We start from the raw sequence: 12,693 nt of genomic DNA, 5'->3' as shown, positions 1-12,693 counted from the left end.
CCCATTTCCTCCCCCCACCGGTCCTCCCGGGCCTTCCCACCCCCGTCTGCAGTTACCTGTCTCCTCCCCCCACTCGGCACGCACGTCCCCTTCCCCTGCGTCCACCTTCGACCTCCAAGACCCCGGACCCCCAGCCACCCCATACCCGCTTTACTCGCCGGCTGCCCCCGCCCCCAGCTTTTTCTCCTGGGGGCTGGTGGGCGGCATGGGGGGCGCTGAGCCTCGGAGGCGGCGCGAGCGGGGACCAGGACGCCCAGACAATAGTTGATGCCCGGGGACGGGGGCACCTCCGTCCCCCACTCCTCCAGGAGCGCGGCCCCCACAGGCTGCTCTCCAGCCTGCTTTCCGGGTTCCCCTCGGAGTGGAGCTCGGGAGTTGGGCAGATTCCGCCGCCACCTCCCCCGGGCCCCCCTCCGCTAGCCGCCCGCCCCGGCCCGGCCTCGCTGCCCGCCGTTCTCCGCAGAGGAGGCGGCGAGTGAGCGCGCGCCGACCGTCCACAGGGTTTCTCTTTCTCCCTAGGGAGAGCGCGCGGCGGACGCGCCCCGGACGCGCGGTGGCACCGGGAGGCCGGGCAGAGCGGTAAGTGGCTCCCGCGCCCCGGGTCCGGGCAGGGGAGCGGGGGTGAAGGACTGTTGACAGCCCCCCCCCCATTGCATTTCTGGCCGGGGCTCGGGTGCAGGGCCCGGAGCGGGATTCGGGAGGCCGGTCAAAGTTTTATTTCCGATTTGGTGGCGTGCTGATAGCGCAGCCCGGCGGGGGCGAGTCCGGGCTGCACCGCGCACGGCGCGCGCGCACGCACCTAGGAACCCGAATCTGCATTAACTACCGGCAGAGCGCCTCCGCCAGAGGCCGGGAGACCCGCGCCCCCGTCGGGGTGGCTGCGCCCACCCGGCAGCTCTCGTCTCCACCGGGCACCCTTCCCCTTCACTCACCTGGGTGAGCGCTTTGCAGGCTGCGTTGGAAAGGACAGGCCGAGGGGTTTAGTCATGGGAAAGGGAGAAGAGAGCTCGGTGCCCGCGGGTGGTTAATTTCTCTCCCCGGGTCCGGGGGACAGGGAAAGTAGGGGATGCTCTAACCTGCTTTCCTTGGAGCAAGTAAACCTCGAGAGGGCTGAGGAGGCGTGAGGGTGCTTCAAAAAGAACTTTTCCTCTTTAGCCTCATCTGTTTCCAACTTCTCCTGCCCTTAAAGGAAATTTGCGAGGCTCCCTATCGCTTCACGGCATATCTGCGTGGACATGTAGCCGTATTGGGCAGGTTGAAATTTCGAGTTTGACCGTTCGTTAAATATAGAGACAAGGGAAATGGCTCACTTTAGGGAAGATGTTGTTTAGTTGAGTTGTTGGTATTCGTTTTTGAAGGGAAGCATTTGGGGACTGATGGTCCCTAGAGACGGCGTTTACCTTAATAGATTTAATTTTTCATGACGGGTGTTTTAGAGATTAACATTCACTGAAACTCTTACTACCTGCTGGACGATTATATTTCTAAACTGGGAGCCAGTGGGTGATGCGATGCAAATTTCAGAGTAAAGGTGTCGTCTTTCATCGGGTTCCAGGTCTATCTGGATGAACTGGGGTTGGCGTTTCCTCTATAAAGTAAGCCTTTCATGTTGAAACTCTGACTCAGACTCTTAAAGCCATTGTTTTTATACTGGTACTCTGTGGGAGTTAAGTGTCAACTTTCTCTTCTTTTCTCATATGGAATATTCATCCAAGGCAAAGATTCTCTGACTTAATCTTCTGGAAAAGTACAAGATTAAGTCCTATAGAATCATACTCTGCAGCCAGTTTAGTAACTATTAATTTTCTATATAATCCTGATTTAATGACTTTCACTTTTCTCTTAGTTTTTGAAGGCTGCAATTAAGTCACCTTTAACTAGGGTGGGGAAAAAAAACCCCCAAAAACGATGGGAATAATATAGAACAGTGGTAACAGCAGTAGTCTCAAATAAAAGGTTTACGTAAAGCAGTTTATGGTCACTGATGTGTCCAAGTAGTAGATGACATGCCAGTTATTAACGAGAATATTAATATTAAAGCATTTCTCCCATGGAATAAATTACTTATACTGAGGCATCAGCAATTAGCAGTGCATTTAAAATGACTTGGGTAATGATTTGCTCATAAATGGTTAAGGGCAAACTAAGAGATTTTGGGGGATGGATGGCTTTATGTGGGTGACAACTTATTTTCTTATCTCATTATGCTTAAGTAAAGGACTCTTGAAATTGACTGTATCATTAGATTTCTCTAGTTGACGAGAGAACAAGTTTGGCAAGTGGCTCAAGATAGTCAGTAGGTGTTGCTGTTAGCTTCTCTGCGGTTCCTGGTGCTGCTCCTCCGGTTTGAAATTGCAGTTCTAGTACAGAGAACTTTTCAGATCTGAAGTGTCAGGCAATTGTTAGGATCCTATGGGAAGGTTGACTTGAACCCTTGGTAATGAATCCAGAGCCCCTCGCTTAGATTGTATACTGAGATTCATTTAACTCTTTTCTTTCACTGTTACTTTCTGGCGTTTGTATTTACTTACTTTGCTTTTGCTTTGAATTACATCAGTAATTTTGTTGTAGTGCCCTCTGCCCCACCAATTTTTTAAAACAACTTTAAAAAAACCTTAAAGTCATAGATTGAAGATTGCTTGATCTTAGTGGTTTTGTAGACTTTAGGGGGGATCTTGGTTGACTGAGTTGGGACGTATATAAATCCTATGTTAAATTTGCAGTTTGAATTTTTCAATAAATGGCTGTTTTCTGTCTCTTTGAGCTGTGAAACAGAAGTATGAGAGGTAGAACAGTGTAAGAGTACAGATTCCCTGAATCTTTCCAATTGAGGGGAAAGTATGTAGTGATTGATAAGAACATGATTCTTATCAGTCTTCATGGCTGTGTTATCATTTCTGTTAGTCCAGATCAGTGTGTGTATAAAGTATGGATATCCTGAAGATTTCCAGGTGACCTCTCACATTTGGGCTTTTGGTTCACTGATCAAATTGGAGTTTCTCTGAGGAAGACACATAGATTCATCCTTCTAATGGAGAGCTAGATCTCTGATATGGAATGCCTCTTTCTACTGTTTTTATTTTTTTTTTCTTTCTATCTTTTGAATCAGATCATAGGAGATCATACCTCAAATTCAGAAAAAAAAAAAAAATTTCCCTCCATAGTATCACTGTATTCCTAATCTTTTGAGGTGTATGGTGAGTCAGGCAATATTTGCTCAGTGCCTCTATCTGGGAGGTGTGCTCTTGGGCCCTGTGATTCCAGTGGGGCCATTTGTAGTAATCTTTCCGGGTTTGGTATTATAATATGCCGATGTCCCCAGAAAGGTTTTGCGTAGCAGGCAATCAATTATTTTTAAATTTTAACTTTTTGAAATAATGGAACCCAATATTTGTCCTCAGAAGGTCTGAGTTTCAAATTTTCTGGCTAGGGGATCTTAAAAAATAATCAAACTCTCTGAACTGTCTTTCGGAAAAACTGTCTTTTTCTGCAGAGATGGGCATAATGCTTGTTTCACAGCTTTGCTGCAAGAATTAATGAGAAAATATGTTTGAAAATACTTTGTAAGTCATAAAGTCTTATTTGCAATTGCATTTTCTTCCTGATCGACAGTTTCATAGATTATTGAAGCTAGAAGGGATTTTAAACTTAAATCATTTGGCCCATTTTCTCCATTTTACAGGTGAGGAAACGGAGGCCTAGAAAGTTGAAGTGATTTGTGCAAGGTTATAGAAGAGCTAGTTAGTTAGCGATCAGGCAGTGATTGGAAGTCAGGTTTCCAGATTTAACTGTACTCCTTTGTTTCCTGTTTTTTTCCCCTTTGAGTCTGTAGATTAAAATTTGTTTAGTACTCCCTCTCCTCCTCTTAATTATTCAGGGTTGATTAAGTGTCTACAATGAGAAGAAGCAAAGCTTAAGGAAACAAAATCCACAGTAAGGTTGAAACGCTGTGTAAACAGCATTGATGTAGTATTTGGTAAGTAAGCTTTAGAGTTACTCAAATTACAAAGTTATGGAAAAAGAAATTATGAGTTAGTTAAAATATCTACATGGTAGAGCTTGGTAGGCCTTCCCCCCTGTGTGGTTTTTTTTTTTTTTTTGGTGAAGGATAGATATTATTAACTCAGCATAATTTAGAGTAGGCAAACTTCATTTGTTCTAGTTTACCATTTTCTTCCCTTCTTTATCTCATTTTTCATTTGTAAACGAAAGTGGCTGTACCTTCCCTGTTTCTGGAACAGTGGCAACTTGGAGACCTTCTCTCTGAGTTGCGTGTTAAGTGTTACCAGGCGGTGGGGGTTTGGTGGGGAGGATGGGTCAGGCGGAGGGATAATTGCACATAAAACAGGAACTTGTTGAAGGAGCTTCCTGCTGAAAATGCAATTTATTTATATAGCACCACCCTACCTGCCGCTGGAGTAATCCGACCCAGGAGAGAAGAAATATCCCTGCCAGTTGGGTGACTGCCCTTTAGATGAGGGGCTCTCCTTTTTCCTGGGAGGATTAAGCATTATGTTATTCTTTCAGTGCTCATCCACAACTCTGTGTTTTGTTCCAAGTCCGGTGCTATTTAAAATCTGGGTGTTCCACTACCTCTTGAGATTGACAACCCAACTTTCTATCCACTTCTTACACCAAAAGTATCCTTTGTTGGTATAAGAAGTAAATTGACCTCATTAGTTGTTTTTCCCCCCTCGATGTCTAGCTAGTAAAAAGAAAAAAAAGCCAAACAAAGTCCACACACCTGTCTGGCACTTAATTTTCCATAGGTTAGATGTAAATGAATTATCCGTACATGATAAGTCTTCTTCTTCGGGTGGGCTTTTGATGAGCTCTGGAGTGAGTCAGAAGCATGGGAAAGAATCCCTTCTCTCGGGATCTCTCCAACACGTGGTTTGAGCCAGGGATGGAATGAGGTGTGTGACTGGCTTTGTGAGCACAAGGGGAAGGAGACCCATCGGGGTCTGTCTTCCGAGGTAGGGGCCGGCCCACATCCATCTTCTGCTTTAATTTTGGCCTGGGGAGAGTAAAGAGAACATGAGTGTTTTCTTGAAGACCAAGAGGGATGACCCCGAAATGCCATGGAGGAACGTCAGGGGCGGTTTCAGTCGGCCCCTCCTACACCAGCAGTGTCGTGGTGGGTGTGCCGCGGCATCCCCCGAGGCCCTTTCTCTTTGCTTCTGGAAGTCTGGGATGAGAGTTTTCGGTCTTTAGATTTCTAATTTGTTACTTGTCATGTCGCACCAACTTCTCCCTCTAATTAGGATTATAGTATGCCTCACTTTAAATTGTGGGAAACAGGCAATTACATAATGTTAGATTTCCCTCTTTCAATTCAGGAGAGGCGGGAGCGTGCAGGCGGGTCGGAGTGCGCAGGCTTGGAGAGGGAGGCTGTCTGGTTTGCGCCAGCACAGGGGTCACTCGAAGGCAACTGGGGCGGGCAGGACAGGACGTGGAGCCTTGGCCCCCGCCGGCTTCTTTTTCCTCTTTCCTCCCCCAGAGCGGGTCCGGGTTAAATGACTTTCGCAGATACAATAGTTAATTTTGGTTATTCCTCTTTCCACTTTCTCCATAAAGCCGTCTTCTCCCACAGCTACAGGTACAATCATTAATTGGTTTTTGTGGTTTAGGGTCTTGCTTCCTTTTAGAATGAGTTCTGAACTGCTCACAAGAAAGCTAGTGAGAAAGGAAAAGCAAAGGGTTTCATGGTGAATGATCACGTTTCTGTAATCCAGACTTGACTGTGATCAGTCTCTTTTCCTTGGGTCCCTTTATTATTATTATTATTGTTATTATTATTTCATATTCTAGAGTTATTTGCCTAGATAGGTATTCTGGTTGGATGTATTACGAGCTCCTTGCATTCCCTTTAACAGTCTTAGTTCCCAGAACTGACTGTTGGGTTTTTTTTTTTTTTTTTTAACATTTTATTTATTTTTGAGACAGAGAGAGACAGAGCATGAACGGGAGAGGGGCAGAGAGAGAGGGAGACACAGAATCGGAAGCAGGCTCCAGGCTGTGAGCCATCAGCCCAGAGCCCGACGCGGGGCTCGAACTCACAGACGGCGAGATTGTGACCTGAGCTGAAGTCAGACGCTTAACCGACTGAGCCACCCAGGCACCCCTGACTGTTGGTTTTTACAAGTTTCTTTGTGGCTCGTGATGCTCTCAGAGAAGCAGCTGACAGCTGAACTGTGGTATCTCATGCTTTCAGGAAGAGTCAGTACTTCTAAGGAGAGGCCTGTAAGATCTATCCTTATAAATCAGTTGCATGTCCTAAAATTTTCACCCAATTTGATTAGTATTGCTGGCTTCACCTATGTGTACCTAGGAAAAAAGTGGAAAGCAGTGTTTTCCCAGATTTTTGCAAGAAATGTCAGTTTGTGACTTGTTGGAACCAAACTGCTTTTCTTTTAAAAAAAATTTTTTTTTCAATGTTTATTTATTTTTGAGACAGAGAGAGACAGAGCATGAACGGGGGAGGGTCAGAAGACACAGAATCTGAAACAGGCTCCAGGCTCTGAGCTGTCAGCACAGAGCCCGACGCGGGGCTCCAGCTCATGGACCGTGAGATCATGACCTGAGCCGAAGTCGGACGCTTAACCGACTAAGCCACCCAGGCGCCCCCCAAACTGCTTTTCTTTAGAAGACTTCAAAAATACATGTTCCTCTCCTTGCACTGCAGCTTGGTGTGTGGTTGATTTACCGCCTCCCTTTTCCTAGGCCTAATTCTGGCTGCTCCTGTGAAAACCTCAGAAGGTTTTGCCTGTTTACTTTGCCCAAGTCTAATTTCTGAGCGGCTGGCGTTTCCTATGTAAAGAGAGTGTGCTGTGTGTCTGTATGTGTTTGGGGTGGGTTGGACTCATGGCTCAGAAACCTGTGAGGATGGCTTGCCCCGGTGGAGACCCAGTGTGGTTCGTCTCTTCTAGTTTGGGAGGTGCCTGTGATTCTTCAGAGCGTCTCCTTGTTACTTTATTTTATTTTTTTAAAGATCTTAGTGCTAATCCTTTGTAATAGGAAATGAGGTATAATAATTGCAAAACAAAATGTTTCAGTAGGTAAATGATAGGTTATGGAGAGCTACAGCGTTCACAGAAAAGGCTCATTCAGAGTTCGAGAATGTCAGCCTAATAATTGCTTTCGGTGGGATTGTTCTGAAGGCCGTTTTCAAGGCAGTGTTTTTAAAATAGTGGTTTTCAGCAGTTTGGGTAGGATGTGTGTTTTGGGGGAGCAGGAAGTGCTTGGGTGGAGAGGGTAGGGGATCACAGTGAACTCTGGGGCTTTTCTCCGGGGCAGTAGGCGAGATATCAGGTGGATGGAGGGTTGAAGAGACTCAGTGGATGATTCTGTTATGCTTCTCCCCCACCCAGTTGAGAGCACAGTAGTTTTTGTATCATTTTTGAACTTCTGCTTGACAATAAGGTAGACCAGTAGTAGGCTTAAAGCAGAGAGCAGCTGGCTGGGAGTATGTAAACTTAATTTTGAATGGGTGAGAAGGAGAGAGCCTCTGGTCCTCTGTGCTAGCCATTGACTAAAAAAGACAACTTGGAAAAATCTGTGGAAATGAGTGCCAACACCTCAAAGGGTCAGGCTGCTTCGATTCTGCAGTGGAGGTAGAACGTGAAAATCCAATTTGGTAATTCTGTGTTGGCACTTAAGACGTTTTTGTTTGTTTGTTTTTTTAACGTATGTTTATTTCTGAGACAGAGACAGAGCATGAGTGGGGGAGGGGCAGAGAGAGAGAGGGAGACAGAATCCAAAGCAGGCTCCAGGCTCTGAGCTGTCAGCACAGAGCCCGACGCGGGGCTTGAACTCACAGACTGTGAGATCATGACCGGGGGCCACCTGGGCCCCCCTCACGTTTTTTTACTGTCGTAAAAAAAAAAACAACATGTGACACAGTTGACCATCTTAACCATTTTTAAGTGTGAAGCACATTCGTGTTCTGAAGCAGATCTTCAGAACTTTCTCATCTTGCAAATCTGAAACTACACCCATGAAATGGTTCCCCTCTCCCTTTCCCCTTATCCCTCGCCACTGCCATTCTTCTTTCCGTTTCTGTGACCCTGTCTGCTGTAGATACTTCACATAGGTGGAATCATGCGGTATTTATTTTTTTGTGACTGGCTTATTTCACTTACCATAAAGTCTTCAAGGTTTATACATGTTGGCATATAACAGGATTTCCTTCTTTTGAGGCTGAATATTCCATGCTGTGTATATACCATATTTTGTTTATCTACTCATCCATTTATTGACGTTCTGGTTGCTTCCACCTCTTGGCTACTGTGGATAATGCTGGTATGAACATGGGTGTACAAATGTATCTTTCAGGCCTTGCTTTCAGTTCTTTTGAATATACACACAAGTGGGATTGCTGGATCAGATGGTAGTTCTATTTTGAAATTTTTGAGTAATGTCCATACTATTTTTCATAGTAGTTGTAAAACCGCAGTGGTTTTACACTCCCACCAGCAGTGTATGAAGGTTCCAGTGTCTCCACATCCTTGTCAGCACTTGTTATTTTCTTTTTTTTTCCATAGGAGTCATCCTAAGAGTGTGAGGTGGTATCTCATTGTGGTTTTGATTTGCATTTCTCTGATAAATGATGTTGAGCATCTTTCATATGCTTGTTGGCTATTTGTATATCATCTCTGGAGAAAATGTCTATTCAAATCCTTTGCCCATTTTTCTTTTTTTTTTTAATTTTTTTTTTTTCAACGTTTTTTATTTATTTTTGGGACAGAGAGAGACAGAGCATGAACGGGGGAGGGGCAGAGAGAGAGGGAGACACAGAATCGGAAACAGGCTCCAGGCTCCGAGCCATCAGCCCAGAGCCTGACGCGGGGCTCGAACTCACGGACCGCGAGATCGTGACCTGGCTGAAGTCGGACGCTTAACCGACTGCGCCACCCAGGCGCCCCCCTTTGCCCATTTTTCAATGGGGTTATTTGACTTTTTGTTGTTGAGTCGTAGGAGTCCTTTATATATTCTGGATATTAACCTCTTACCAGATATATGATTTGCCTGTATTTCCTCCTATTCTGTGGGTTGCCTTTTCACTATGTTGATTGTATCCTTTGATGCACAAAAGTTTTAAAAATTTGTCTATTTTTCCTTTTGTTGCCTGTGCTTTTGGCATCATATCCAGGAAGTTATTGCTAAGACCAGTGTCGTGAAACTTCCTTCCTATGTTTTCTTCTAGAAATTTTATAGTTTCAGTTCTTATGTTTAGGTCTTTAATCCATTTTGAGTTAATTTTTGTGTATGGTATAAGATGAAGGTCCAACTTAATTCTTTTGCGTGTGGATATCCAGTTCACTCTCTCTCAACACTATTTGTTGAAGAGATTGTCCTTTCCTCATCGAATGGTCTTGGCTCCCTTGTTGAAGATCAGTTGACCATTTACACAAGGGTTTATTTCTGGGCTGTCTACTCTCTTGGTCTGTTTGTTTGTCTTTATGCCAGCACCAGAACTGTCTTGATTATATTAGCTTTGCAGTATATTAAAATCAGGAAGTGTGAATGTCACTTTTAATTTATGCCATTCTAGGTGTTAAGTAATGGAGAATAGAGAAGTCAACAATTGAGAAAACAATTTGTAGAATTTTTCATTTTTTTGAGGGGATTAGACGCACTTAAAGAATGAAGTAAAGTGATTTAAATGGTAGAATGTATGCAAGGCTATCAGCTGGCAACTCGTATAGTAAGAGCTGTGTGTCCAGTACTTCCTGGTTTACAAAGTTATTTCACAGATACCTAGTCCAATGGCTTGGGAAAGTTTCAAAAAGGCGATGGACCTTGACTTGATCTTGAAGATTGGATGTGTGTCCCCCTGGATCAGTTGTATCACAGTGTTATAGGGAAGCCTCTAGTGGTAATCTCAAGATTTTCAGTGGTATCAATTATTAAATTTTTTTTTTAATGTTTATTTTTGACAGAGAGAGAGCATGAGCGGGGGAGGGGCAGAGAGAAAGGGAGACACAGAATCCGAAAGCAGGCTCCAGGCTTTGAACTGTCAGCACAGAGCCCGACGCGGGGCTCAAACTCACAGGTCGCGAGATCATGACCTGAGCTGAAATTGGACGCTCAACCGACTGAGCCACCCAGGCGCCCCTCAGTGGTATCAATTATTATAAGAACTGTCACGGTGGCATTTTTTTCCTTGACAGTATCTTTTCCTATTCTAGGTCAGTTGATTCTGATTTTCCACATCTGCTTATTGAATAGTGGTAGACCACATACAAAGATAGAATACTTAGCCACAGCACTGTTTTCTTTTCTGGGATGTGCAAAGAACAAAAAACTAACCTGGCTCGGTTGTACAGGATGAACTGAATGAGAGAGATGAGAGATTGGAACCAGAATAGCAAATTAAGTGACCGTTTTAGTAAGTAATTTAGGCTACTTAAGTCATACTTTGTTATCTTCTTGACAAAACTGTGAGGATAGTTTTGGTTGAGTGTCTTTTACTTGAGGCGCCATTGGTAGAATTGCTGTGGAGGAAAATGTAGTATGTTTGCACTTAGTAGGCCTGAAGTAAAGATTTGTTCGGTGGTGACCAAATGAATTTATGTCTACATGGGTGAATCTCTAAGGAGTAACTTACTTATCCTGTATTTATTGACTCCCACTATAATGCCAGGGGCTAGTGGCTGCTTGTGGTGACAAAAGAATGTCTGATTCCTGCTCTCTTGTGGCTGATAACTCTTCTAGTGATTGATAGGGTCCTTTTCCGCGTTCTGTTCCTCCTCTGGCTGATTTTTCTTTTAGTCAGAGGCCACCTGTTTTACCGCTGATGCAAAACAATTGTAGTTACTTATTATGAAAATAGTCCTGTGTTAAATATTCTTTGTATAGAAGAAGAAAGAAACCCTAGACAGTTCTGCCTTTTCGGTTTCCAAGGAGATAGGTCTTGGCAACATTTATTTTATCAAGGACTTTTCTAAGTGACAGAACTAATGAATTTTAGGCTCAAATGAGTTTTGGTTAAGTTTTTCCTGAGGACCCAGATAAGGTTTTCAAATCTTGGTTTCCTCTACTTCCACATCTGTTCCAAAAGAATCTAGAAACCTAGTTTTGGTTAATCTGGATTTTTCCATTAACTGTCTGACCTTAAAAGAGTGACATACCCTTTTCGGATCTTCGTTTTTTCACTCATTCAACACATTTTAACTGTTCGCTTATTACATACCATGTATCTTTTCATTTGTAAGAGGAAGAAGGTTGAGGATTGGATTAAGTTTCCTTTAAGGCCAACTGTTAAAATTCTGTGAATTTATTTTTGTGATTTAGGAGATTTAAGGCTTTTTACAGATAGTAGGAATGTTTTTGAAAGAACTAAAGAAAGAAGTTCAGAAAATTTGTTTTTAACTCTAAAACATTTTAGTGAGAAACTTCTGTAATGGTGGATAATTTTAGCATTAGTTTCACTCTGATCTGAAAACAATCAACATTTTAACTTCACTCTGAGAGTCCTTATAATTTTGGTAGGAGACAATTCTGAATCTAACTTTTCTGCTGTTGCTTGTAATACCCTAGAAACTTAATTCCTGTTTCAGAAGATTGATATAATGCCAGTGTGGGAGATTTGGAAATGCTTATCACCCTTTTTCTAGGTACTTGGATCCGAGTCTTTTAAAGTCCTTGTCATTTACGTGCATGGTAGTCTTGAGATGCAGTGCCGTCACGTTACTGAATGTAGAAAGTCACACTGAAAGTCTGGTTACCAGTGCTGTGATAATTAAGCTGTCAATTGTCCCATGTTGCCAAATATGTAATATTCACATAACTTAGTGGGAGATTTCATGGCTTTATAAAATGATATTTTCTTACGAATTTGTTGTTAGAAATTGAACATTGTATTGATTATGTGTGATAGGATTCAGTTATTCAAAGTAAGATTTAAGAATTTCTTCCCCTGGGGGTGCCTGGGTGGCTCAGTTGGTTGAGTGTCCATCTCTTGATTTCATGATTGATGATTTCAGTCATGATGATCATGATTTTCATGATCCCAGGGTCATGGGGTCAAGCCCCACATCAGGCTCTATGCTCAGTGTGGAGCCCGCTTCAGACTCACTCACTCTCTCTCTCTGTCTCTCCCTCTCCTCACCCCCCACCCCCCACCTTGTGTGTGCTCTCTCTCTCTCTCAAATAAAAAAAATTAAAAAAAAAGAATTTCTTCCCATGTGCATTATTTGCTGTTATAAATCTGGTCTCATTGTTACTAAGAGCCCTGGAAGATTTGTGTAATCCTGGCTCTTGAATTTGGCCATTTTTCTTTTGTTTACTAGTCAGCATTATTCACTGAGCATCTTCTGGATGGCAGATGCTGTTTCATCCTATATATACAATAATGAACCACTCCGGGTGAGATGGGAAGCCACCAGAGGGTTTTCTAAAAGGGTTTCATCTGACGTATTTTTGAAGTAAAAAACTTGGTTGTGTAGAGAATAGAATAAAGTATGTATGTTGGGGGGACTAAGGTGGAAGCGGGGGGATTTCTGGGGGTTCTAGCAATAATCTGGGTCAGATACGATGACAGCAGTGGAGGTGATGAGAAGTGACTGGATCCTGGACGTATCTCAGGTGGGGCTGATGTGATTCCCTGAAGGGTGTGATGAGGTAGCGTGGTAGAAGGAGTGGAGTCAAGGATGACACCAGGGTTTTGGCCTCGGCAAGTGGAACAACTCA

The 12,693-nt window shown here is 43.6% G+C and overlaps 1 protein-coding gene across 9 annotated transcripts in view; it reads left to right on the top strand.

Moving 5' to 3' along the window:
• The first annotated feature begins 497 nt into the window (after positions 1-497).
• The window catches only part of SIPA1L1 (signal induced proliferation associated 1 like 1), a 361,673-nt gene continuing 349,477 nt past the window's right edge, over positions 498-12,693 (top strand). For 8 of the 9 annotated variants that reach the window (XM_049612534.1, XM_049612538.1, XM_049612526.1 and 5 more), the window contains exon 1: positions 498-579. The gene's annotated coding sequence lies outside the window, so the exon portion shown is untranslated. Of the gene's footprint in view, positions 580-732; positions 937-12,693 lie in introns of those variants that run through there. The other variant, XM_049612529.1, reaches the window with a different exon arrangement.

The sequence above is a fragment of the Panthera uncia genome, assembly GCF_023721935.1.
Source record: "Panthera uncia isolate 11264 chromosome B3 unlocalized genomic scaffold, Puncia_PCG_1.0 HiC_scaffold_1, whole genome shotgun sequence".
Taxonomy (NCBI): domain Eukaryota; kingdom Metazoa; phylum Chordata; class Mammalia; order Carnivora; family Felidae; genus Panthera; species Panthera uncia.
Note: the sequence above shows the minus strand (reverse complement) of the source record. Positions and strands in the feature narration are given on the sequence as shown.